Raw genomic sequence first — 27,801 nt, 5'->3', positions numbered from 1 at the left:
ATAAGCGGTGAGTTTCCCTTTTGAAATAACACTGCTGTGCTTTTCGCTGGGTTGATGTCTATGCGCCTTTTTTGGAACGCTTCCTGGTCCTACGGCACGCACCTACACTGCCTCATCACGCAGCATTCAAGCTCAGTCTCGACTAGCCGCAGACTTCGAGCAGCACTGGCGACAATCACGCAGCATTCAAGCTCAGTTTCGACTCACCGAAAACTTCGAGCAGCACTGGCACTTGCAAGCTAATCTCAGCACGGACAACGATAACTAAAATGACACGACCTCCGGTCTCGGAGGGGAGTGATGTTTTTTTTTTTTTTTTTTTTTTTTTTATTGCCCTTGTAGGCAGACGAGCATACGGCCCACCTGATGGTGAGTGGTTACCGTCGCCCATGGACTTCAGCAATGCCAGGGGCAGAGCCAAGCCGCTGCCTACCGTAAAATGATGTGGCGGGTAGCCATCATACAACGCAAGATAATTGACAGATGCCTGAATCTCGCTTACGACATTTTCAAGATAAAGCGCATATACTTAGTCTGGCCCTAAATACTCTTACAATTAAAAATATTAAAAATTCTATTGCAAATAACATTTATTACTTTTACAGTGTGTTAGTTTAATACATAAATATAAAAAAATTTAAAGTATAAAAAGCTTATTCGAAGTGGTCGCCATTGGCTGCAATACAGTCCTTTAAACGTTGAGGCCAGTTATCAATAGAAGCACGCACTCTTTCCATGGGAAAAATTTTCACTGCCAATTGTACGGATTGTTTTAGGAACTCCAAATTATCATGGCGTTTAGAGCAAGCTGTACTCTCGAAAACTGACCATAAATCATTATCCAGCGGATTAAGATCGGGACTTGACGACGGCATTCTTGATTATTGAACATGGTGTTGTTAAGGGGCTTCACTACCTTCTCAAGAATGGTATCTTGATACGCTTGTGCCGATGTTTTGATACCTTTTTCACAAAAGTATGGCTCAGTCACTCCTTCATAGCTAATACCCCACCAAACCATCACTGAAGTCGGATAGTGCCCACGTTGAACTCCGTCGACTAATTGGGAAGGTTCCTTAGAGCTTTGAGCATAAATACGGTCATTCTGGTTAGTTAAAATGTTGCTCAATTGTAAAAAATTTCTCATCCGTAAACAAAATTTTTCTATGACCTCCTTTTGCGTACCGCTTCAGTAGTTGTTTCGATTTTACCACCCTATTTCTCTTTTAAATTATCACTTAATAAATGACCAGTACGTCTCTTATAGGCTGCAAGTCCTAAGTCATCTTTTAAAATACGCGACATGGTTCTAGGTGCTATCTTCATCTCCCGAGATAAAATCTTTTGCTTTCGGACAGGATTTCTTCGAATTATTTCCCTTACTGCTTTGACCACCTTTTTCGTACGAACACTACGTGGACGGCCAAATCTTTTTCTGTCACAAACAGAGGAGGTCTCATTGCACCTATTAATAACCCGGTACACAAACATTTTACAAATACAAAGCGTATGGAGAATTTTAAAATTGCATTTGGCTCTATACATACTTTGTGTAATGCAATCACAGCGATTCGGTTCTCTTTATCACCCCACTCCATTTTAATATCGCAAAATATTGTACAATGTATTGGCGCCAAAATGAGAAAACTCAATGAGCAATCATATAAAAATGACAGATTCCAAATTCAAATGTAATATTTTGTTTAATTTTAATTGTAACAATATTTATGGCTAGACTAAGTATACAAGTTCCGAACAACAACATTCGGACCGTCGCGTCGGTCTACCGAGCAATATCACCCGCTCGGTGAAAGATTTCCCTCCGTCGTATACCTCCAAAGTAATGCGTTTCGGTCTGAAGGGTAGGGCAGCCGTTGTAACTATACTGAGATTTTAGAACTTATATCTCAAGGTGGGTGGCGCGTTTACGTTGTGGCTATGGGCTCCAGTAACCATTTAACACCAGAAGGGCTGTGAGCTCGTCCACCCATCTAAGCAATAAAAAAATAACGTAAACTAAAAATTTATTTTTATAAAAAAAATATTCTTATAAACTCATAGAATGTTTATAAGTGCTTCAAAGTATAAAACTCATATTATTATGATTTTTATTTAAGCCACTTCAATAGGTTCTAAAGGTGCGATATGTTCTTGAATACTTATCGTGAATATAGATTTAAAGATTACAAAGTAACAAGTTCATATTATGATATAATTTGGATTATAACATCTTTCGAGTTCTATTCCTAGAACACAATAACATTAAAATAAGTATAAGTAATATCCAACTCGGTAATATTGTTTCTTTCAATCCACCTATGAAATTTAAACTTTATCATTCTTAAATTATGTTCAAAATTTCTAATAAAAAAGTGATTCCAGATGTAAAGTATGAAAACAACATTTATGTGCCGTAACCAATAAATAGTATGTCAATCGGAACACAACATATGTTTTGTTTTTGAAATCTGCTCTAAAGAATTTTACAATTTTAAATCGTTTGAAGCACGTCTATTAAGCCAAGCCGTTTCGAATAGTATTACATAGGAGCATTTTTGTCGTCACTGAAAATACGTATAGGTTTACAGATAAAGCAATTATTTTTAGCGGCACGTGTAAAAAGACAACGTAAAATTAAGTGAGAGTGGAGAGGGAAGTAATATTGATACTGGCTTCTATTGTGGAACGTGTAACAATGCAGTGATTAATGACAGAAGCAACGCTGTGCCTTCGCGAGCAGAACTTAGCCACCTGTCAAATATGTCCAGGCTATTGTCATGGCTACGCAACACCATCAATATAACTATGTATATATATATATGTCAGTGGCTAAATACATCAATATGTAAAAGCCAAAAAGAAAGAAAAAAAATAAATATATATATGTATACTCAGTCTGGCCATAAATACTGTTACAATTAAAAATAAACAAAATATTACATTTGAATTTGGAATCTGTCATTTTTATATGATTGCTCATTGAGTTTTCTCATTTTGGCGCCAATTCATTGTACAATATTTTGCGATATTAAATGGAGTGGGGTGATAAAGAAAACTGAATCGCTGTGATTGCATTACACAAAGTAGGTATGGAGCCGAATGCAATTTTTAAAACTCTCCATACGCTTGGTATTAGTAAAATGTTTGTGTACCGGGCTATTAATAGGTGCAATGAGACCTCCTCTGTATGTGACAGAAAAAGATCTAGCCGTCCACGTAGTGTTCGTACGAAAAAGGTGGCCTATAAGGGACGTACTGGTCATTTCTTAACTGATAATTTAAAAGAGAATAGGGTGGTAAAATCGAAACAACTACTGAAGCGGTACGCAAAGAGAGGTCATAGAAAATTTTTGTTTACGGATGAGAAATTTTTTACAATTGAGCAACATTTTAACAAACAAAATGACCGTATTTATGTACGGCTTGCTCTAAACGTCATGATAATTTGGAGTCCCTAAAACAATCCGTACGATTGGCAGTGAAAAAATTTCCCATGGAAAGAGTGCGTGCTTCTATTGATAACTGGCCTCAACGTTTAAAGGACTGTATTGCAGCCAATGGAGACCACTTCGAATAAGCATTTTATACTTTAAATTGTTTTATATTTATGTATTAAACTAACACACTGTGAAAGTAATAAATGTTATTTGCGATAGATTTTTTTTTTTAATTGTAACAGTATTTAGGTATGGCCAGACTAAGTATAAGTATTATAACTTTTGTATCCATGAAACATTATGATAAATTGCAAAAATGTGCGAGTTACGGTGCGGTATTTCTCGTCTGTATTTCTATCAGAAATAGGAGTTTTATAAATTTTCATGGAATTGACGGGGCGCACCGCAACGAAAATCGATACGGTTCCAATCCTGCAAAAAGCCTCCACTGTGAAAGGTCTAGTGCTAATAATCCTGCAGCACAATCTGAGCGACTTGCCATGATTTAATGTACTCACTCAACTACACCAGCGTCCGTTTAATAAATTATATTAAAACTGATCTACCGGAAACTAAACTGTTTTCTCTGCTAAATATTGAAGGTCAATGTGTTCAGAAACGGTAAGTTCAGCATTAAAAGGTTTTGTTTGATTTGTTTTCTTTTTAAGATTAATTATTGAACAACATGGTACAAGATCAGTACATGGGAATAAAAACAGAACAGATGTTAGTAATCGGTTAAAAACAGTCATGAATTATATGGTGTCGGACGTGGGGGTTGCCTTTAGATGCTGAGCCTAAGCATATTAATGAGGTTCGGTAACCGTACTCGTCGAATTTGGCAAAGAGTTCGACGTGCTACCTAACCTAAGCAACAGCCTGTCGAGTTTCTCACCAGAACTTCTCAGAGGGTCGCGATTCCGATCCGGTAGTAGATTCATTCGCGAAGCAGCTACTCTTGAGTTGTTAGATCTCCCTTGGAGGCGCTGTTAGAAAATCACGCCCCTTCTGGCTGAGCCTTTGCTCGCCCACCTGTCTTTGTGAAACTGGAAAGGCCTCCGGACCACCAGTAAACACAACAAAAAACATACATTAATGAGGATGTAAATTGCCGTGTGCGGCATTTACGGGGTGGTGGGAGGTGTGAGGAAGCGGGTGGCCCGGGCCGCCCAACCTGTGGCGTATCTGTTGCGCCGCCCGCCAACCGCGCGTCCCGGCGCTGCCTGGCCGCAGGCAGTCTGTGTCACGTCGCCGTCGCAGCTGCCCTTGTTGTGCGACTGAAAGCTCGCGTTCTCGGCGGAAAACGACTTTTCCGCTTCAAAACACGTGACAAATAACCGGTTCGTGAAAATTTGCTTTTACGATAGTTAACGCTCGAGTCATTCGTCTGTACGTAAATGGTGTTTGGAAATAAAATTGAATTGGTTTGTTTTTAAAATTTAATAAACTAGTGTGTAGTTTCAGTAGTGATAATATTCCGTAACTTAATTGAATAATTTTATAAACAAATACTTAATAAAAAATCTTATAGATACAAAGACACATTCATGCACTTTTTGTTCTGAAATAACTTCAGCTAAGATATATGTACTTATATATTAATGTATTTAGACATGTTGTAGATCGTTGTAAGTTGGTGAATTTTTCAAGTACAGTTTGCAAAACAAAAAACCTTATTATTTCAAAGAGCTTTTGTCAATTCCTTAGCCATTAAATAAATTCTGGTTTTAATTTCAATATAAAAAGCACGGAACTCGTAACAAATCGTCATTTACGTATTTTATTGTACAGTTGGTTTCGGTGAGAAATGTTGTTTATCAGCGAAAGAAATAAATCACTGCGTTTTACGCTAGTTTATTTGTGTTTATTGAATCACTTTACATATTCCGGGTACCACCATGTGTAAATGAGCATATGATAGATATTGTGTATACTGTGTCCTTCAGTCTTTGTTCTTTCTATCAGCTGTGGCGTTGATTCATTGACGGTACTTTTAAACATATTTCTGGCGCATAAATTATTTTTCAATTGAACAAAAATGAATATAGTATAGATTTTAGGCGTGCTGATGAATTATTCGTTACGTAAATAAAACGAGCTGATGTTATATGTGAATTTGTATTTATTTCATAATCATATTAAACATCAGTTTAAAAGTTGCCGACAAATTAAAGGAAGATCTTTTTAACATATTTCAAGGGAATCAGAATTTTTAACGATAAAGTTGCCTGTGCTTAGTACTAGAAAAGTTGAAATATCATCATAACAATGAAATATTTATAAATAGGCCAACGTTTTCAGATCTGACAATATTTTATAAGAACGAAAGTCTTAAGGGTAAGAAGTACGGTAATATACCGAGACGAATAAAAAGAAATCTTGGAATATGAAAAAATATTTTGTTACTTTTGTCGTACGTAGAATAAAATATTCATAATACCATAAAGGATGCGTAGGCACACGTGCTCCGTTTAATATGTTTCTTTGTATTATTTGTTTGACTGACTACTTACCTTCAAATGGAAATGTGAATTATTTATAGAAATGTTTTATAAAGTTTAATAATTCATCATCGAATATGTCACTGGCAATGTAGATAGTTATATTTAGGCACATTTGTGTTTTTAAATAGCTTTAACTATTTAAACGAGTTTCATGATTTAGATAGAGTGGGCGGTGATATTAATAATATGGTGTATAATCATATGACTCGCTTACTAAGCATCTGGTCGGATGCATAGCATAAATCCGTATATACATAACAAAAACTCAATAAAACAATAAGTTTCATAGATTTCATAAATAAAAACAGTACCGTATTAAATTAGATGTTTTAAAATAAAACACGCTAAGGTGTAGATTAGTATTTCATATTAGAAGTCTTAAAGTCATTACGTCACTAGATACTTGACTGATCACCATGCGTAGCTATTATGAAGTTAAGATACAAACATACTTATCTACACGTGAAATAATGTTGTTAGTTGTGCCGGAGTTGAACTGAAATCATGCCCAGAGGCGGCCAATCTACTCAATCCCCGGCTATTAAAGCCCTGAACTTATCAAAGATATGAATCCTTATCTAAAACCCATATTTAGATCGATACAGCGATACGAAGCTACTCGGCTTCTTTAACATTATCTACTTAGTTGGCGACATAATAGTTAACATTTTATTTTATAGTTGTTGCTTAATTAATTCGTAAAAAAATACGTGAATATATTTATTGTGAATTATATTAATAGTTAGGTGGTTTCAGAAGTGCAGTGTAGTGAATTGTGAGAACTAGAAAGAGCTGCTTCCCGATGGCCATTTGTCTTCGATCGCGCTAGATCGATCCCAAATCGGAGGCGCGATTCCAATCGGTAAGTGCAGTATGCGATCATGCAATCAGTGGACCAAACTGCGTTTTGGTGTACACAAGTAAACGAGATAATGATAAAAATTGAACCTTGAAATGTTTTAGTAACGAAATTCCTTGAACGATCAAGATAAAGTCCTTTGTTTTAGTGTGTCATGTTTAAGCGAAGGATTATCACGTCATGAATATATAACTTTGACGCTATATAAGTATAATTAACATGTCTTCGTGTTTGTTGTTAAAAACTATCAGAAAATTTAAGCTATGAGTTTTATTAAATATAAATAAAATCAATAGTAATCTAGTAAATACATACTATTTTCCGTTAATCGGAAATGGGAGCATCAACCAAAATCTTAGATAAAATACTTTGATGTATCGTTACCTATTTCTGATGGTAGGGTGTCTTGTGAGTCCGCACAGGTAGGTACCACCACCCCGCCTATTTCTGTGGTGAAGCAGTAATGCGTTTCTGTTTGAAGGGTGATAACTGAGGCCTTAGACCATATGTCTCGATGTAGGTGGGCGGCATTTATGTTTTAGATGTTAAAACCAAGTGGGCAGTGAGCTTGTCCGTTCATCTAAGCAAAAAAATTAATTGCACATTAGAAAAATCCGGCAAAAATCAAGGATCGCGCTAACGACCATCTCAAAATAATCTTGCGATATCTTCTTGCGAATCTTCCGAAGAACGATATTCGGAGCGTTTGTATACCTACCGACTTACAATATTTTTGTAACTAGCATTTTCAAATTTAAAAGTAAATCACACATTTACAATAAACATAGCATTTTTATTAATTATTAAAGTTTCCATGATGCTAGCTGACGCGGCAACCATGGCACGATCCAAATTTCTGTATTATGTTTGTGATCGTTTTGTGAATATTGAAATTTGACAGGATTTTTTTTCATATTCTGTTTTCAAATGATTCAGTAACCAACTTTTAACGAATAGCATTTTTTGACAATTAAACTTAGTTGGTCATAAAAATCCGTCAACAGAATTAAATAGATACTAGTTGGAATATAAAATTAAGCGCCTAAGCCAATATTTTTTCCCTACCCGTGTTACTATAAACTTTAACACAAGCCGATTGCTAGCCTATACCTTAAACATATTTCTTTAAGCTTCAAAGACGTAATTCATTTTACACAAAATCTATAATAGATTATGTTTCGTAAGATCTTAGCTCTTGCTTGGTCTAGCAATTAAATCGTGGAAAATGGTGAAATCGGGTGCTTGTTTTCTATCATGGTAAATATCCAGCTATTTCCGACCAAATATCTTACCGTTACGCACGAGTGAACTCATTGTGAATGCTTGCAAGTGCATGTGGCATGTGTACTATATTAATGACTATTTTAGTTTGCTAGAGCTTTAATTGCTTATGAGGAAGCATCCGTGACCTAAATGTAATGTCTATCCGCATTCATATCCCGTGATTTTTTCATTGTTTTTTTTTGTTCTATATTGCAATGGGTGTCATTGCATTTACAGGGGCTCGTAGCACGGCTTATAATTCTGGACTTGTCTATTTCATTTATTTTCGAAGCATGACGTCATAAGGTGATGTGAGGTAAAGCTGTAGAAGTCGAGAGCGCATTTATATATCAAGGCAGAGCAAGGCAAATTCCAACCATTTATAAAATAAAACCGCCTTTTTAAAGCTATTTGGTGAATACTAAACAGTTGCACGCCGTCACGTTATAAAGAATGAAAGTTACTATAGATACGTATTTTTATGTAATAATTATGTAAAGTAGACATTATATGCTTACCTCGGTAATTAAGATAAGGAAAGATGTAATAAACAAGTACTTATCATACAATTTATAAACAGTAATTTACGTACCTCGAATAAACGCAGACACACACACACACACACACACACACACACACACATAAACAGGTAAACGTTGGAACATTGCCAAAATGTTATAACGTGCTTCTCTTCAAAAGCGCGTACAATCATAAAATAAGTCTGTGTGTTTGTTAGTCTGTTAGAACCTGCGGTGATGTTTATAAACGACGGATACTACGAAGTGGAGTTAGCCGAGATGAATATACTACTGATAAATAAATAAATTTTAATGATAACAAAAATAAAAAGGGCATAGTCAACTATGAATATGATTAAAACGAGATGAGGGAATTATTTCAAGTTATTTAGAGCACTTCAAGTACCTACGATGTTTCTTCTATGAACACAGAAGAGATTATAAGTGATCCGTATTTCGTTAGGTGATTTCTTCTATTGATCGAAGGGTGATTTATATATATTGGCCTCTCGTTGTTTTTTATTGACATAAAAATGTCGTATGACGGCAAAGTTCAGCCATAATTATGCGTTTAACTGCATCGATGTTATATTACACGTAGGTAAATTAATAATGAAGTTCAGAAGACGCTCTGACAATTTATGAAATATTTTACAATAAATTCTAATTAAAACAATATCTTATATCAATAATACCAGTACTAAATGACTGGACAAGCATACTGTGGGCTTTGTGCTACGTGGATTTTGGAATCCATAGAGATAATAACAGCGTAATGGTCGCCATCCTTCATCCACGAGATCGAAGCTTCAATTGTTGTTCACAATGGCTGCCTCACCCTTCCAGCTGGAATGCAGAAATAGGTCACAATACGAACGGCACTTAGTAACAATGCAAATTTATAAAATTTATCTCTTATTTTTAAGACACGTTGTTATTCATTTATGTTGGACAAATCTTTTCTGAATAAGTATTTATTATGTACGTATTTATTTATTGTTATACGGTTTCAGAATATTGACTATATGGATAAATGTATATTAGTACTATCATCTGATATTCCACTACTATAATGATATATACTGTTTGTCTTATCCTTCAGACTTCGACGGTGCGCGGCGGTAAAAATAAGTTGGGGAAAAGTCTTTTCGCATTATAGTATGTATGAACTTGTAATAAAATCTCTTTGGCTATATTATTATATACTATTTGTATCTGTCTGGTTTTAGTATCATTAAAAGTTTAAATTTTAAAGAAGATAATTCCAAATTCAAATTAGGAAAATGTGTTTTTTATTTATTTTTCGTACTGTCAATCTAATGAAAAAATTCGATACATTTTAAAATTTTACTACAAAAAAGGTAAAAAATGCAACGCAAGCCGCGTCAATTTGCGATGTTTTTGGACCTAATGCAGTGATATAGTGGCTAGTGATAGTGGCGTATATACGCGTTATGAGTGAGATATTACAGTTTTTTTAAACCTAATTTTTGAATTACGCAACTAAGTTTCCTCTAAAGCCGGTCCGCTACTGGTTTCTTAGACATTAAGCAGAAAGGAAAATTTATGACTAAAAGTATGTGTCTAGCATTTTAAGCGGAATTATTGGATATTAATCTAATTTCAACGTTGAATAATAGCGAACAGCTGGCGTATTCAGTCTTTAGAATGCAGCTAAATTGAACAATTTTAGGATAAAGAACAATTTGCTCGGGTCTCATAAAATCTGCGAACACTTAACTTCCTTTGTTTAACGAAAGCATCTCGAGACCGGCTGCGAACAAGGTCCCTTTTTAACTGAATCATGTAAATAATCGTAATTCAGAAGAACTCACAAGTTGACTGTAAATTTTTGTTCAAGATCATTTGAACTGTTTACCTTTCGTTTTAAGGATAGGTATGAAAATAGCTTTTTTTTTTTATTGCTTAAAGGTATGAAAATAGCTTCAATCTGTTCATTAGTTTTTTTTTTCTTTTCCGTTGGTACCAATAATTAACTAACACTAGTTACACTTGCATCATGTATAATAATTTGGTGCGAGTTGTCGTAATAACATTTATATTTTGATAAGCAAAGTATAGGTATGAAACTCTCCGAAAAAAAAAGATTTCTTTTATTTTGCGCGTTCCCCGTTGATTACAATTTACTTGAAGTCATCGTGGCCTAAAAGATAAGACGCTCGGTGTACCAGTATCGAGCGATGTGACTATGACGGTGTTAAAAATCCGCCGGCAGGTAGTAAGTGCATTTGCCTAATGAAAGATATACTTGCAAGATGCCATCACGCTGAATGAATAACATAGTAGGATTTAACTCTATTCCGAAACAACTATAATTTGCGTAATTATAGACGATACGGCGCATTGTAAATTCGTATGTATTGGTAGGTACCACCATTCTGCTTGATTCTGCTACGAAGCAGTCATGCGTTCCAGCTTAGGTTAGGGGGAGACTGTTGTTATACTGTGTACTACATTTGAGAATTAGACCTCATGTCTCAAAGTAGGACGGTAGGTCGGTTTTTTACTGGCGGTAGGACTTCTTGTGAGTCCGCACGGGTAGGTATCACCACCCAGCCTATTTCTGCCGTGAAGCATTAATGCGTTTCGGCTTGAAGGGTGGGGCAGCCGCTGTAACTATACTGAGACCTTAGAGAGAGTAGAGAAGTTCATTGTAGATGTCTATGGGCTTCGGTAACCACTTAACACAAGGTGAGCTCGTTCAATAAAAAAAAGGTGGGTGACGCCACTCACACACTGAAGATTATGAGTTCCGCTAACCAAGTAATATCAGGCTTACCGTGGCCACGTTGAGACTTCTATGCCATAAAAAAGTTGGTACCATACATTTTCCATCAATCTCATGGCGCTGCGGGTTGTTTGAGTTAAGTACTTATGATAGAGGTCACAGCTCTCGTCCGGGAGCAAGCTCAAAATGGAAATAAGCTACCGGAAAAAGATTTTCATCTGTAAAGTCTCTGTAGGTCTGTAATTTTGTAACTGTAGTTCTGTAAAAGGAAATACGTGCTAAAATTTACCTCCGGTTCATTTTTAGTTTAGTTTTTCGTGAGTATAATAAAAGTGCACTTTATAGGTACTCACCGTAAATGGTTCTTGTACTTTTTTCCCTACGTAGTCAATGGTAGCCTATGGGGTTATTCCAGTGACACGCGGACCGATAGGTGAACTCACGGACATATCCTGAGAGAATTACAACACTGAAACACTGATCCTAGCAAGAGCAGTGCTTCGCAGAATCTGCCATCGGATCCGAATCGTGACGCATTGAGAAGATCCGACGAGAAATTCCGTGGGCTGTATTCTATGGGCTAGTTCGCTCGTCTCTTCGTCGTAATCCACGAGTGGTACTAGTATATCATGCCGTAGAGTCGACCGAGTAAGAACGTGGTTCGGTCGCGAACTGTCCTAATGTGAGGCCAAATGTCATCCCTTTGTCGAGGGTGACGCCTAGGTACTTAGCCTTCGAGGCCCACGGTATATGGGCTGATCAAAGATTTAATGGCGGGTATAGAGTTACCGCGCGTAATTCGAAACGACATACTAGAAATGGCGTCGGGGGGACGATCTTGTTTGAAGAGCTTGATGTGCTTTTCGTGATGTTGATTGGGGACCGCGATTCGAAGTGTATTTTGTTACAATTTACGCTAAGATTAAAAGTGATGGATACTAAATGAGCTTACGGTTGACGTGGAGCTATATGGTTCCCGGAGTCTGTATACATCACAACCTGAATGTTGCCAACCTTGAGATATGGGCTCAAAGTCTCAGCTATATTTTATTGTATACCCTGACATAGGATGCAAAAGACTTTAAAAGGTGTTTTTTCAGGAAACCACTTCGCCTAGTATACAATTCTTGATAGCAATTCTTAATAGAGCTCAACTTTACTGGTCTCAAATTTAATAAAATATATAATTTCATTCCATTTCTTTCAGTTTTTTTTTTAAATGCTTTTATTTCATCTCATTAATGGCTGTCCTGGAAGAAATCAAAAACATATTGTATCTGTAAGTGCCCACAGATGTCGAGCCCTGAGGAAACACGATCTCGAAATCGATAGCTGTAATAAATATGCCGTCACATTCAACTGCCGTTTCGAACTAACTTCTTGATAAGGGATTATAGAGTATCCTTGAAGTATCATAGAATCATCAAAGATTATTAATAGTTTGTGTGCTATTTAGACCTTTTTGGGATCTACCCAATAAAATAGACCAGGATTCCTGGTACTATATTTAAGAATTATATGTTAGAGTTAAGAGGTATATGACTCAAAGTGCCATCCATATACTTGTGGAATTTCGAAGCGTTAAAAGTGCGTTGAATTTAGTTTTTTTTCTACCTATTAACTGATAGTATATGAGGCTATTCTAGCTAATTTTACTGCAAACGAAATAAGAAATCTTCAAACAACATAAACAAAATTATTATGAAAAAAAATATCGACTAAAAGAGTGTGTAATCACCTAAAAACATAGTTCACGATTCAAAGAGTTAATGCAGCACTAAGAACTAACAACAGTATTATATATTTTTCTAAAATTAAATATGATGGTGCTCTTAGTTCCCTATAAAAAGAAAATATGTTGTCCAATATAGTCTCACCAAAACGGCACTCTCAAATAATGAAATAAATAATAGGGGTTAAAGTATGAAATTGCCCTTTTGTTGTAATAGGTACTTCGAATTCACATAGAACCTTCATGGTTTGAGATTTTTCAGTGGAACTTTTTTCAAATGGTACCTATGAGGTTCATAGCTTAGCTTATTTTAAAAAATGTGCAACATTCATTAACCGACTTTCAGTTGTTTTCTTTATTCAGCTTAGACAAGAAAGATGGATAGGTACTTAAAAAATTCGAGTGATTTTTAATACGAGGTCCGACGCGGAACTAACGCTGCAAAAACAGCTCAAAATATCAATGTTGCGTTTGGAGAGGGGAATGCTAATGCTAATTTTCAATTTTTCAGTACAAATCGGCAATTTCATACTTTAACCCCTATTACATATTATGTATTTTGGTTGATGCCTACAACGGTGTTAAGTTTAGAAGCAATTCTCGCTTCTTACCTGGAATAAAAGCTCGATTTTCAAACTGATGTCATCAAACTTTTTATTTACATTTTTTTTCCTTTAAGCAAATCCTTATTTGGAGTTTATTGAAACCTCTGGATCTATTGAGGGACTTCAACTGTGTCTGCTGTACTTTATGTTCTCACAAATTGTTGAGTTTTACTTGATCCCGTCATCTCAGTATCATCGCTAAACAATACTACCTAGAATCACTGCTTTCCCCCACATTATATAATTAATAACACTCACGATAAATAAATAGCATTATTGTAATTTTGGTTAAAACTATTGCTATAAGCTTGGCTTTGTTGCTAGTGCATCTTAAAAATGAAAAAATGAATAAAAAACTTAAGGCGCGTAATGAATGTATTACTGTTAAAATAAAATACACGATCAAATCGTAGGATGTCATTAGGTTCCCAATTTTTTTTTCTTGGAACATCATTCGAGCGTTTGAGAGCCGGAAAAAAAATTATTAGATTGCCAATCAACATCGTTTTCGGAATGTTTTTTTATCTGGGTTCTGAGAACTTTCAAAAAGAACAAATTTATTTGGCAATAACGAAATGGCTTTCCAATTAAATGTTAATGCTTATGTAGCCTTAAGCAAAAGTTTCGTGTGGCCTATGAAATCACCTTGCCTGTGTGTGGTCAGTGGGGTGTAAATAAAACTTATCTTTACTACTAGCTCACACGTCTTTGTTTTCTTATTGCAAAATGTGATCTGATGTGGTTCATGAAGCCGTCATTTTTTATTTCGCTAAAACTTTTTTACCAGAAAACATTTTAAGACAAATTTGGAATTTAATCTCCTTGCGTCAATAATCCTGAATGCTGAGGGTCGTGGCCTCCTCTAATAACTTTCTCCTGGATTGTACTGCGCCACTCCCGCGTTTCCTCGGCTTTGTGGATAGCAATCTGGACCGAAGTCTTGAGAGTAGAACGTATTTGGTTCCACCACATTGAACTTCTGCCTCTGGATCTCCTTTCGCATAGCTTGCCTGTTACCAGCAGCTTCTCTAAATTATTACCTTTCTTTATGGCAATGTGTCCAAAGAACTCGAAACTTCTTCGCGCGCCTATAGCGAGCGATGAATCGGTGACAATGAATTCGTTGGTTTTGTGTTCTGTCCAATGAGTCCCAAGATTAATCTATACAAATGCGATAGTCGAATCGGTAGAGATTATTTTTAAGCAAGCTGGAACTGATAACCGGAATTAGTAGATACTACAATAACATGGAACCATTATTATGGATATCAATTCTTATGAGAATTCGAATCTTCTGATACTTAAACCGAACATTATAAAGTAGAATCAATTAGATATTTGTAGGAAAGCGGCCTGAAATGTTTAAAAAATATTATATTAAGAAACAAAAGATGCTATTCCAAACGACGCCGCGACGCTATTCCAACCGAAACAATAACATTTCGATAATGGATCTATTTTGGGTGTCCGATGCGTTCTTACTTCAGATTTTGATTTAGAAAGTTTACAAACGGTATTGTTGTAATTTTATGGCATTTTTATCGCTTTCCGAAATAAGCCAATTAACGACGGCCAGTCAAGGCGAATGCATTGTTACCAGGAAACTGGCAGAATTCCAAACAGATTGTTACCAGTTCAAATTAATGGCTAGAAATACGGGTCGCACTCGGTGTAAGCTAATTAGTTACTTATAAAGAAAAATCAGAAGAACATATTATGTAAACCGAATAAATTTCAGAAAATAAATAAAACTGTAAGCAGGCATCCATATCAATTCAATTAACTTAGTTATTCACATTTCGATTCCCAATAATTTTATTTATTGCGATATTTTGTTCATGTACTAAGTTTATGTATGCAGTACGTTTTTATCACAGTTTTTTTTATTACATATTGTAGAAGTTATAGCGACTTTGAATATTTTTTAAACATCTAAGTTGCTATCAAGATGATAATTTATGAAATAGCTGAAATAATCGTTTATCACATTAATCGCATAAGTCTTGCTTTCGATAAAGAAATCCGCTAACATATCTTGACGTTAATATTTATTACGAAATCCCACTGTTTACTGTAGCTCTCAATTCTAATGATATTTTATGAACTTCAATTTATATTCAACGCTAAATTTAAAAAAGATTACTCTTCAGACTCACATTATTCAATAAAATTCAATTTTCACAGACAAAGTCATAAGCATAATGTTATATTTCATGTGCACAGCTAATTTAAAATTAAACTTGAGAATTTTTCGGAAATCTTGTTTTACTATTTTGAATGCATTTAATAAGCTTGATTAACTTGTTCATCTATCAACGTAATATACAAAACTCAAGACGCCAGACCAGCTTGGAAATTTTCACAAACCAGGACGGCTGACAATACAAAAATTAAATCTTTTGGCCTAACGTTCCGACTGAGGATAACCAAGATAAGAAAATGTTTATTTGAAATTGTTAGTTTCGCGTTTAAGCGAGCTTCTTTAGTTTTTAAAATATACTTTCTATCAATCTTCTAGTACTAACTTATATAATTAATTTATGAACCGATTGACATAAAACAAACACTAAATGTTAAGTAAAGCTTACCCCAATAAATTAGTGAAAACCACATTTAAATCGGCAAAGCTGTTTCTGAGATTAGCGTGCACAAACGCACAGACAAACAGACAAACAGATAAACAGACAAACAGCCAAAAATTCTAAAAATCACTTTTTTTTGTTATACTGCGTTCATAAAGACCCTATAACAGTTTTCCTGAGATATCTTCCATGTACAGACAGCGACCAGTTACGATTTTATTATATGTATTGATTACTAATATTACTATCGTCTAGTAAAAAGAGATGTTTTTTTTGTCGTAGCTTAACTGGCCGAATTTTCACGCGGATAGGGACTGTAGGGGGGAGGAGGTGGGTTCATATTCGCAATACGCACAAAGCAGTCGCTCTTTAACGCTCTTTTGTAAAGTCGTCTTCGAAACAGTACTCTAAAAGTGTAAGGGTACGGTATTGGGTAGTCCCATGCATATTACGCCATCTCCATTCCACACGACGCCAAATTCGCGTACCGTATGAAGCTCAATTAAACAGTATTATTATTAACTCATCCGGATACTCTGCTAAGAAGCTAAGAAGCAACACGTAATGCTTCTTGCCTGTCCAGCTGCTTCCTTAAGGATCATAAGTCTGTTATTAATAATTCAGGATACGTATTAATGCGAGAGGTCATTTCGTGAGTACTACATTACACCGTACGTACTATAGAAAATAAGTGATAGTAACACGAGATGGATGAAGTTCCACGATGCGACCGTAACATTTTTATAAGATAATCTATACTCATAAATTTAAATCATCAGGAATGCTTAAGCTGCTCCAACTTGTAGATCACCTTTAATGTTTATAATTCATACAGTAATTTGGCTTTACGCGCTATTTACGTCACACACATCAAATTAAATTTATTTTCAATAGATTTGTTAAAACATAAATGAAAAAAAGCTGATTCCGGCTCTCGTTTCAACCTCTAACCAGCGTCAGCTTCAGATTGAATCCTTGAATTGGAGCTCCGTCGAGCCGGTTACAGCGATTGAACGGGGATAACTCAGTAAACGTAAACGTGTTTGACGTTCGTACCTGTCTGATCGATCAAACGCTTCTAGTGATTGTAAAAACCTTATTTACGTTGTCAATGTTGACGCTCTGACATTTTATCTCGCCATTGATTTACTGATAATCAAAATATTCACATTCATGGTACTTGTGTACGTATATATTAATCCGGATGGTAATACACGACCTTCCAGTACGCAATACTTGAATATTACGTACGCGAAATGATCCCGCCGAGAATATTGTGCATTGTGCAGTTCTGGCGATGCGCCAAAATACGTGATCACACTTTGTTGCTAGTAGTTTTGTGTCTTGTATCTATCCTCGTTATTAATTTAACTAGTTTATTCACCTTTTACCTAAAAATAAACGTAAAAGACATTCCCTGGAGCGCATACCAATATATTTTTGGCGCACATACACGATTCACGGTACTCACATGTCTGTCTGTTTAGATGTTAAACTGAATGATTTCCGATGGCAATAAATGTGCTCTTGCAGAATGTAGGTAAACCATTACATGTCTACTGCGTTTGCTTTTAAACAGATGTAACTCGTTCCAGATTCTTTAAAAATAGGTAATATTCAACATAGTTGATAATTACAACGCATAAATATATCAGAAACATACCCGCAGGCAAGCGCTTCTACGCGAGTTAAGATCAACACTAGAGACGTAAATTAAATGTGGTGGAAAACAGAAATGTGTTCTTACCGACAAAGAGGGACAAAGCATTGTATTGATTTTTTGGTATTTCAATTATTCAGCGTTAAAATAAATGCTTATTGTTATTCCATTTCTCACAATTCGAGGAACAAAAGGGAATTGGATAAACGATGTGATTGGGGTCTCAAAATTATGTCATCTATTACTACGATTTTCACTATAAATACGAGCCATTGTTGGATTATTTTAGTGGTATTAAAGGTTAAACAACATTAATGTCAAAATATTTGTACATTTACCCAAAATGTCGTCTTATATTAACAAAAGTTCATCTATGGCATCGGAGTATGAGAATTTTCTCAGTAATGACAACGGTTGACGTGGCCAGCGGTTTGATGTAGGCCAGGCCACACGGTAAATTTAGCTTAATTGCTACCTAAATAAAGAGAAGTGCACATTCGACCCTTCCCGGTGGACTGGTTTATGTTGCGTTATAAAGTCATCCACTTGTACCATCCACATGTAGTAAAACTGAATGTAGCCCAACGATAGTTATCACAGATACATGATTTTGTTCAATTGTGCTACCTATTTTCTACTTTCGGCTACCTTAGTATGCCGAACGAATATGTTAACATAGGCAAGACCCAACCATTAAGCGCTCAGATTTTGTTTCCGCCTGATAATTGGCTTTTAAGACCTTTAGAGGGTGACCAAAGAACCGGTCTCATTTTTGTTAATATTACGACAAAGGTTTTTGCATTCGGTCATAATTCGGTAATGAACCGATATCGGGTATATACTTATGTTTGGTCTACCATTCAAATGCTTTCCTACAGAAACAAGGAAAGCCTGTGGTAGCCACAAGATCGGACGTAATAATAATAATAGTAACATACAGCCCTACGACTAGTATAATTTTATTCGTGGCTAGCTTAGCCGCTGAGATAGGCAGGAAGGAGGCCACATGTGCGGACTTGCAATATGCCATGCGGCTTGCATAATTTTGCTCGTGGGTAAAGGTAATAATGGAAAGGCATCAACCAGTTTACTATTAGATTAAATAGAACCATGGCCACTGATAGTTTTATGACAGAAATATTATAACTAATAATACAGAAAGACGAAATGTTTTGAAAATGAGAGCGAACGAAATTTGAATTGAGGGTTGTTGATTTTAAATATTTTCGGTAATAATTTTGGGTCTTTCTGCTATCTCTGGCAACACTCGTTTGTTCAGATCATATGGCTGTCGTTGCGATACAGGATTTATCCGTAAGTTCTTTTCGTTTACTGAATTGTAGATTCTAAAATTGGACGCTCTCTAAACAATTAGTAGATCACGACTGAACGTAACGTGCGAATATTTTCTCACGAATACAGCTCTACGTGAATCGTACTATTATCTGCATAACTAGACTATCTATACTTCTATACTAATATTATAAAGAGGAAATATTTGTTTGTTTGTTTGTATTGAATAGGCTCGGAAACTAGTGAACCGATTTGAAAAATTATTTCACTGTTTGGAAGCACTTTTGCCGAGTGACATTATACCTAATAATCTTTTTTGAAAAAAATTAGGGATCCTTACTAAAACTCCAATAATGTAACCCAAGGTGTAAAAAAATTACCTAAAATATTATTTACATCGCGTGCCCTGCGAAAACTATTGATGATAGAATAAAATAATGTACTACGACTTTGTAGAACACATTATTATTTACAAAAAGTGTCGCAACAGCAGATGTCTAACTATTATAGTTATGCCGCAATAAGTGTTCTTTTATTTTAAAAAATAAAACCACGTCTAATATCGTTGAAATTTTTGTTAAAGAACGAGCGGAGCCGGAGCTGGCCGCTTGTTATTAATAATTCCATCGAGTCAAGAATGGATTCAAATGATACCTCACAAACACCTATAATACGTTATAAATTACCCTCGCCGCTGACTGTTGCTAAGTACTTATGAACTTGACTACTGGTACAGTTTGAAGGAGGCCAGCGGTGATAAGAAATTATACCCTCGAGAATAATCCTGTTCGCGTTAACGATGAAATATAAGCGCCGAGGCTAACTGCCGCTTAGTAGTTAAATAATTTCACTAGACAGGCTCTTGTTAGTTGAAACAAGATGAGTGACAGCATTTGTTAGCTGGATGTTTTAATTTATTTATTAAATGCACTTAATTTTATCTTGAGAACTAGATACATTTTGCGTTTGTTTTATTTATTTATTTATTGCTTAGATGGTTGGACGAGCTCACAGCCCACCTGGTGTTATGTGGTTACTGGAGCCGATAGACATCTGTAAATGCGCCACCCACCTTGACATATAAATAGTAAGGTCTCAGTATAGTAGTTACAACGGCTGCATTACTGCTTCACGGCAAAAATAGGCAGGGTGGTGATACCTACCCGTGTGGACTCACAAGAGGTCCTACCACCAGTAATTACGCAAATTATAATTTTGCGGGCTTTAATTTTATTACACGATGTTATTCCTTCATCGTGGAAGTCAATCGTAAACATTTGTTAAGTACGTATTTTATTAGAAAAATTGGTATCCGCCTGCGGGATGCGAACACCGTTGCATCGCTAGATACGAATGCACCGGGCGTCTTATCCTTTAGGCCTCGACGACTTAAAAAATTTGTATTTTAAAGTCTACATATTTTTTATTGAAAACGACTTTTATATTCGTGGTCACCGATGGAAACGGTTAAGTATTCGGAACGTCGGTAATAATATAAAGACAATAAAAAACGTGAGATTAAACCGTAAAAGTAATTTGAATTATATCTACGACCTTTTCGTAGGTCATATTTCAAATTAATGTATATTTTTATGAGCAATATGTTATATACCATTTAACATTAGATGTTATCACAAAATTTCCGGCCATCAGGGGTATTCCTATATATTTAATAACATATAAAACTAGAACTTTGATAAATGTAATGTACCCTTTTCATTCATTTTTATTATTACCTATTCGAACGAAGAAAACTTTGTTCTTCAGTAATTTTAGTAGCGGACGTTTAAATGTAGGTAGGTAATTGTTGTGTTGGGCGTAATTTCAGTTTCAAAATTAATTTACTGTAATCATCGAACCCTACTGCTTAGGATTTAATATTGACAGCCTTTATAATTAACGTTTAATACAGTCTAGCGTAATTCAAAAGCCTTCAATCTGAACTATTCTGAATTTGAAATGTTGAAATCCTTTGTTCAGACTTCAAAATCAACAAAACTTTTTCCATAACCATCAGCTCGTTCGCCTACGTTTCGCCGGAGCAACTCCAAGTGGTCTTGACAAGTCGTCATGAATATTAAAATGAGAAATTCTGTGAATTTCGTTTGAGTATCCCTCTTCACCACTTACTTAAGCTATCGGGCGGAACATCAATGCAAAATGCTTAAGGAATTTCAAATTTTCCACTAATATACAATTTTAGTTCAAAAACAAGTGAACGAAGAAAGAAAGATGAAACTCACGGGTAACAAATCGCAAGCAAATATGGCGAGTGCGCTGCACAATTTCAATTCACTTCAAACTTGACTTAAATTCTCCAAACGAGCTATTAAAGTGTTTGAAAAAGTGGAATGTCAAGACTTTTGTTTCAGTGTTTGAGCACTCTACGCTAATTTAAATTTAAATATGCTTCTAACTTATGTAATGCCTTAGGTTTGGTTGACGGACATAATGGAATGAGATAAAAATGCTAGATTAAACCGTAAAAGAAGTTTTAGTTATCATTACGACTAGCTGCAACTGATAATTTATTAATCTATACCTAGTCAGGTCATAAATTCTGTCACATGTTTAATGTAAAATAATTGAAACAAGTTTATTCATTATGTAACCATTCATATACCAAAATGAACTTAACAAAACATAGATTCTTATGACACTAAAGTTTGTTCAAAATGACCTCCGTGATTTTGAATACAGGCCTTCAATCTGCGCGGCCAGTCGTCTATCGCAGCACGAACGAGGTCCATGTCAATATCGGCGGCTGCCTTAATCAAGGATGTCTTGAGTGACTCCAAATTGGGATGAGGCTTTGAGCACGCCTTTTCCTCCAAGTGTTGCCATATCTTGTAATCTAACGGATTCAAATCTGGACTGGAGGAGGGCCAGTCTTCATGCCGGATGAAGTCGATTTCACGCGCCGCCAGCCAGTCTTGTGTGCTCTTCGCTCTATGAGCTGGCGCCGAATCTTGTTGGAATACCCAGTGCCTGTTATTGAACATGGTATGAGAAACAGGTTCCGCAAGGTTCGTCAGGACTGTATTTTGATACACAACTGCATTCGTTTTTACACCTTTCTCACAAAAATGTACCTCTGTTAAGCCCCAATAAGAAACTCCCAACCATACCATGAGCGAGGATGGAAAATGACCTCGTTGGACACGCGGAATACGGTTGCTCGCTTCTTCACTACTGTGTGCGTACACCTTATCATTTTGTTTGTTGTAGCTCTCTTCTACGGTAAAAATTTTTTCATCCGAAAAAAGAATTTCCCGATATTTTTTTCCCGCGTACCGCTTCAACAAAGCGCGGCATCTCTTCAGTCTCAGGTCCATTAGACGAGCATTCAAACGATGTCCTGTTTTACTTCGATATGCCCGAAGCCCTAAGTCTTCACTTAACACCCTTTTCACCGTGGTTCTGCTTAACCCCATCTGAAGGGCCAACAGTTTCTGCTTACGTTTGGGATTTCTTTGGATTCGCGCCTTCACAGCTTTTATCACTGCTGGAGTCCTAACAGACCGAGGGCGACCACTTCCTAACCTGTCATCTACACTAGAGTCTTCATTGTATCGTTTAATGGTACGATAAACGAATCTTTTGGTTATATTAAAATTTTTCAGTATGTTAAAAATTTGAATAGGCGCGTAACCGCAACGATGCAACGCAATAACTGCAACACGGTCTTCTTTAAGCGTCCACTCCATATTTAAAAATGAGTAAAATTCTAAAAGTATACATTTTTATTTTCATGAACAATTCGAAATTCGAATTCAATAAACTTTATGGTGGCCAGCATTCTAAAAGAAAAGTTTTTACTGTGTGACAATACTTATGACCTGACTAGTTATAATAATAATAATAATAATAATAATAATAATGTTTTTATTTCAAGTATCCATGACTCATATAAATTGTTAATAAGACTTAGACCTATGTTAGTAGTTATATTTACATCACAATGAATTACTGTGGTAACATCCCATGGGAGATGGCACCACAGCGACCCATGTATATACAGTCCAGCCTGCTTGCGATCATGCTCAGGATACTGTTGGAGCTGGCCCTCACTCTGTTTACCAGAGATGCACACCTCTTACGCATGGTAGCGTAAAAACAATCTATGTGCGCGTCTGCAAACATCCCTGATGCGCTACAAAAGCGGGGCAGCACCACCAGCACCCTAAACGCGTTATTGTATTGAACACGGAGAGCATTGTATGATCTTTGAGTATATCCAGCCCACAAGCTGCACGTGTAAAAGTTAGTACAGTAGGCCCTAAAGAGGGTGACCTTGACTTTAAGTGAACACCGTGCAAACCTGCGAGCTATCATGTTTGCTCTAACCGACAATGCTCTCCGCTCTCGTTCAATATCTTCATCATCTTTGAGATCAGGGGTCAACACATGGCCGAGATATTTAAATTTATAAACTCTTGTCAATGGCGTTCCGTTGAGTACTACGGGAGGTATTTTATCATGCGTCCCACCCCTGGTCTCAAAGACCATGATCTCCGACTTTTTACAGTTGTACACCAAACCGTGTGATTTGGCGTATCCCTCACACAAAGAAACAAGTTGCCTTAGGCCACAGATAGACGCGCTCAGCAGCACCATATCGTCTGCGTAGCTGATGTTGTTTACGCACACCCCGTCTATGAAACAACCAATCCTGGTCCTACTGAGCTCGCCGATCAGCTCGTTCATATACAGGTTGAAGAGCGTAGGCGAACTCAACCCGCCTTGTCTCACCCCGCACTCCAACCTATATGGAAGAGACAAAGCCCCAGCCCATCGCACATTGTTGATCTGGTTCCCATACCAAAACTTTAGAATGTTATTTATTTCCGTGGGTAGTTTAATATTTTCCAACTTTTTCCACAAGAGGTCATAGGAAACCAAATCAAACGCCTTGGACAGATCAAGAAAGCAGGCATAAACAGGTGTTCCTCGCCGCGTGTAGTATTTGACAGCATGCTTAAGACTTAAGATTGCACTCTCTGTCGACAAACCTGAACGGAATCCGAATTGGTTATCATGAAGATTTACATATTTATTTAGTTTAAAGTTAAGCATGCTGTCCAACACTTTGGATATAACAGTAGCTAGTGAGATAGGCCTATAGTTACTGCTATCTGCAAGGTCTCCAGTCTTATTTTTAGCTATTGGTACAACTACTGTTCGTATCATTTCCCTTGGCAAATAACTATGACCCACAAAAATGTTATACAGCATTGAGAGAACCCTAGAGATGTGCACGCCCGCATAACGCAGGTGCTCAATGCTGAGCCCGTCATGTCCCGGAGACTTACCACGTGACATTGACCTAATTGTCTTTTTAACATCCTTAGACGTAAATGCCACTCCAATTTCCCTGCCGTGCTCAATATCAAGCACCGACCCAGCGAGTCCTAAAGTAGATTTTACAAAGAAGCGTTCCTTGAACATGTTGGCAATTTGTTCTGGTTCACTCACGCCACCGACGCTCACAGGTATTGTCGGCCTATTCTTTAATTTATTTGTGTGTTTCCAAAAGCCACGAAAATCACTTTTAGAATGGTGTGAGGCTAGAATATCCATTTTTATTTGGTCCTCATGATCTTGGCACCACTTTAGTCTAGACTTGAAAACTTTTCTAGATTCACACATATCATTATACGCATACCCAGAAGTAGGTTTACCGTACCCTACCCACAACAAAAACTTTTGCCTAGCTTCCCTGTGAGCCTCGGCAACATGCTTATTCCAGCCCACTACCACTCTTCTAGCACGTTTTACAGCGCCCTCCCGACCGTCCAATGCAGCTGCACTTAGGGCATTTACAATATCTGTATACAATTTATCTATAACTACTATGTGATTTACTTCAGTACACACACCATCACAGCATTTACTGAGTTCATGAGGAAAGTCAATTAATCTTAATCTTTTATTACATTTTATTACATATACGCGCGAGCAAAAGTTTGGAATCACTTACTTGAAATTGGTTCCGCGCGATCTTGCTTACTGAATAAATTTTTAATTATTATAAAAATCACATAATTTTAAAAGTTCAACTGTCAACTTTAAATTGATACCAAATTCATTCAAATCGAGCCAGTAGTTAAGGAGCTATTCTGGATTAAGTGAAGGAGGTAGGAAAACAAGGAAATATGGAAAAATAATGAATGAATAAAACAACAAAAATTAATAAATAAAAAAAATTTTTAGCCTTAAAATTAAATGTCAGTACTTTGTGTTCCCTTCCCTTGCCCTAATAGCTCCTCGAAGACGATTCTTCATAGACCTGATCAGCTTTTGAATTGATTCTTGTGGGATACCTTCCCACTTCTCAATCAACGCCGATTTCAGCTCATTCAGGCATGAAGAAGCTGAAGTTCTGGAACGAACCCTTCTCTTCAGTTCATCCCACACGTGCTCAATAGGATTCAAGTCAGGGCTGAGCGCAGGCCAGTCCAATGTGGCGATATCGACTTCTTCGAGGTATTCAGTTGTTACACGGGCAGTGTGACAGTGAGTGAGAGTGTGTGTGTTGTCTCAATTGTCGTACAAGGTAAAGGGTCAAAAGTAGCGGAGATATGTACCGGTCAACGTGTGAAAGTCGACTGATAAAGAAAATCCTATAACAGGTGCTTTTATAGGGGTCAATAGGCCGCAACTCGCGACGTATCAAACAATTGAAACACGTCTTTTTCGTTATTCCTTCACTTAATCCAAGATAGCTTCTTAAATACTGGCTTGATTTTAATGAATTTGGTATCAATTTAAAGTTAAGAGTTCATCCTTTAAAATGATCTCATTTTTATGATTATCAAAAAAATATTTAGTACACAAGATCGCGCGGAACCAATTTCAAGTAAGTGATTCCAAACTTTTGCTCGGGAGTGTAGTATAACTACTTGAAAATGTAGTATATGTATAAAAGGTATGACTACGAAAACTGTACAGTAATCAATAAAGTTGGAAGTAACGAAGTGAAACTAATAATCGCAATACACATTATAAACACGTAACGCAAACCATAAAAAAATATGTACATATAAGTATTTCACCCATATTTAACAAGCTTGCGTAATTGAATCAAACATAAAAATAGTTGTTTTGTTATTATTCTATTTTAATTTTTACTTAATACATAACGTAATCAGATACTCAGATATTTGTCATTACCAAAATAATTCAAAAGGATTACCTACATATTAAAACAAATTAATCATTCAACAGTGGTGGTAGGACCTCTTGTGAGTCCGAACGGGTAGGTACCACCACCCCGCCTATTTCCGCCGTGAAGCAGTAATGCGTTTCGGTTCGAAGGGTGGGGTAGCCGTTGTAACTATACTTGAGACCTTAGAACTTATATCTCGAGGTGGGTGGTGCATTTACGTTGCAGATGTCTATGGGCTCCAGTAACCACTTAACACCAGGTCGACTGTGAGCTCGTCCATCGATCTAAGCAATAAATAAATAAAAAAAGATACTCAGATATTTGTCATTACCAAAATAATTCAAAAGGATTACCTACATATTAAAACAAATTAATCATTAAATATCTAAGTGGATCAGAGAAACGTATTTGAAATTTTGCGAACAATTTATGAGTGAGTGTGCCTTGAGAATTCATTCGTTTCTGTTGACCCGTAGATCTCGTTTCAATTTGCTCCTAAAATATTTACGTCCGTTTCGACGCACGACACTGAGCTGCTTCGGGTAAGCTGTTTCCAGTAATTTATTTTACGGAACGACAAATTACGAGCTGTTATAAATGAGTTGAGATATCAATTTAAAACGTCCCGAGGCGCCTCGGGGTCATTTCATAAACATTTCTATAATTTCAGTTTTTAACAGTACATACCTACAATTTTTATTTTATTTTATTGTAATATTGCTTGCTAATATTGATGGTAGTCAAATGATACGTATATAGATTGTGTATTAATCAAAATTCAGCAACAATCAGATTATCAAATTACTGAATTAGGCCGCTGCCTACTGAACGGTAGGCAGCGGCTTGGCTCTGCCCCTGGCATTGCTGAAGTCCATGGGCGACGGTAACCACTCACCATCAGGTGGACCGTATGCTCGTCTGCCTACAAGGGCAATAAAAAAATAAATAAAAAAATATTTTCTCAAACCATGCCTTGAAACAATAAAAGACGCGAACATTTTAACAAGCATGGCAATAATAGGAAGTAATTTTACAAGATAGTCTTTTTTTATTCATAGATGTTTCGATAATAATAGCACTGTTAATTTCTGAAAAAATAGCGACAAAAAGTAAAAGAATTTTACTCTCTGAAAATCATCTCCTTAAACATGACCTATTTTCATGACAAGATGACGTAACAAAGTGATCCAAAAATAGCTGATGCCACGTTTAATAATAAATGAATGCATAAAATATCCTCAGTGATGACGCCACAAATGCGGAACATCAATTGATTTTATTTTATGTTAAAACAATGAGTGGCACTGTATTAATTTAACTAAATTATTGAAATCAAATGTGGTAATGAGCTAGCTCACTGCACTGCGTTTGGGCTCTGATAAAAATACTTTCATTTGGTACCTATTAAATTTATTGATACACTAGGTTTAT

General features: G+C 36.3%; 1 protein-coding gene across 8 annotated transcripts in view; it reads left to right on the top strand.

Moving 5' to 3' along the window:
- Positions 1-4,613: 4,613 nt before the first annotated feature.
- Positions 4,614-27,801, top strand: part of LOC101746974 (potassium voltage-gated channel subfamily H member 8) — an 82,218-nt gene continuing 59,030 nt past the window's right edge. For 2 of the 8 annotated variants that reach the window (XM_062670614.1, XM_062670613.1), the window contains exon 1: positions 6,484-6,803. The gene's annotated coding sequence lies outside the window, so the exon portion shown is untranslated. Of the gene's footprint in view, positions 4,862-6,483; positions 6,804-27,801 lie in introns of those variants that run through there. The other 6 variants (XM_012697561.4, XM_012697559.4, XM_038013361.2 and 3 more) reach the window with 6 other exon arrangements.

This window comes from Bombyx mori, chromosome 10 (genome assembly GCF_030269925.1).
Source record: "Bombyx mori chromosome 10, ASM3026992v2".
NCBI lineage: Eukaryota > Metazoa > Arthropoda > Insecta > Lepidoptera > Bombycidae > Bombyx > Bombyx mori.
Note: the sequence above shows the minus strand (reverse complement) of the source record. Positions and strands in the feature narration are given on the sequence as shown.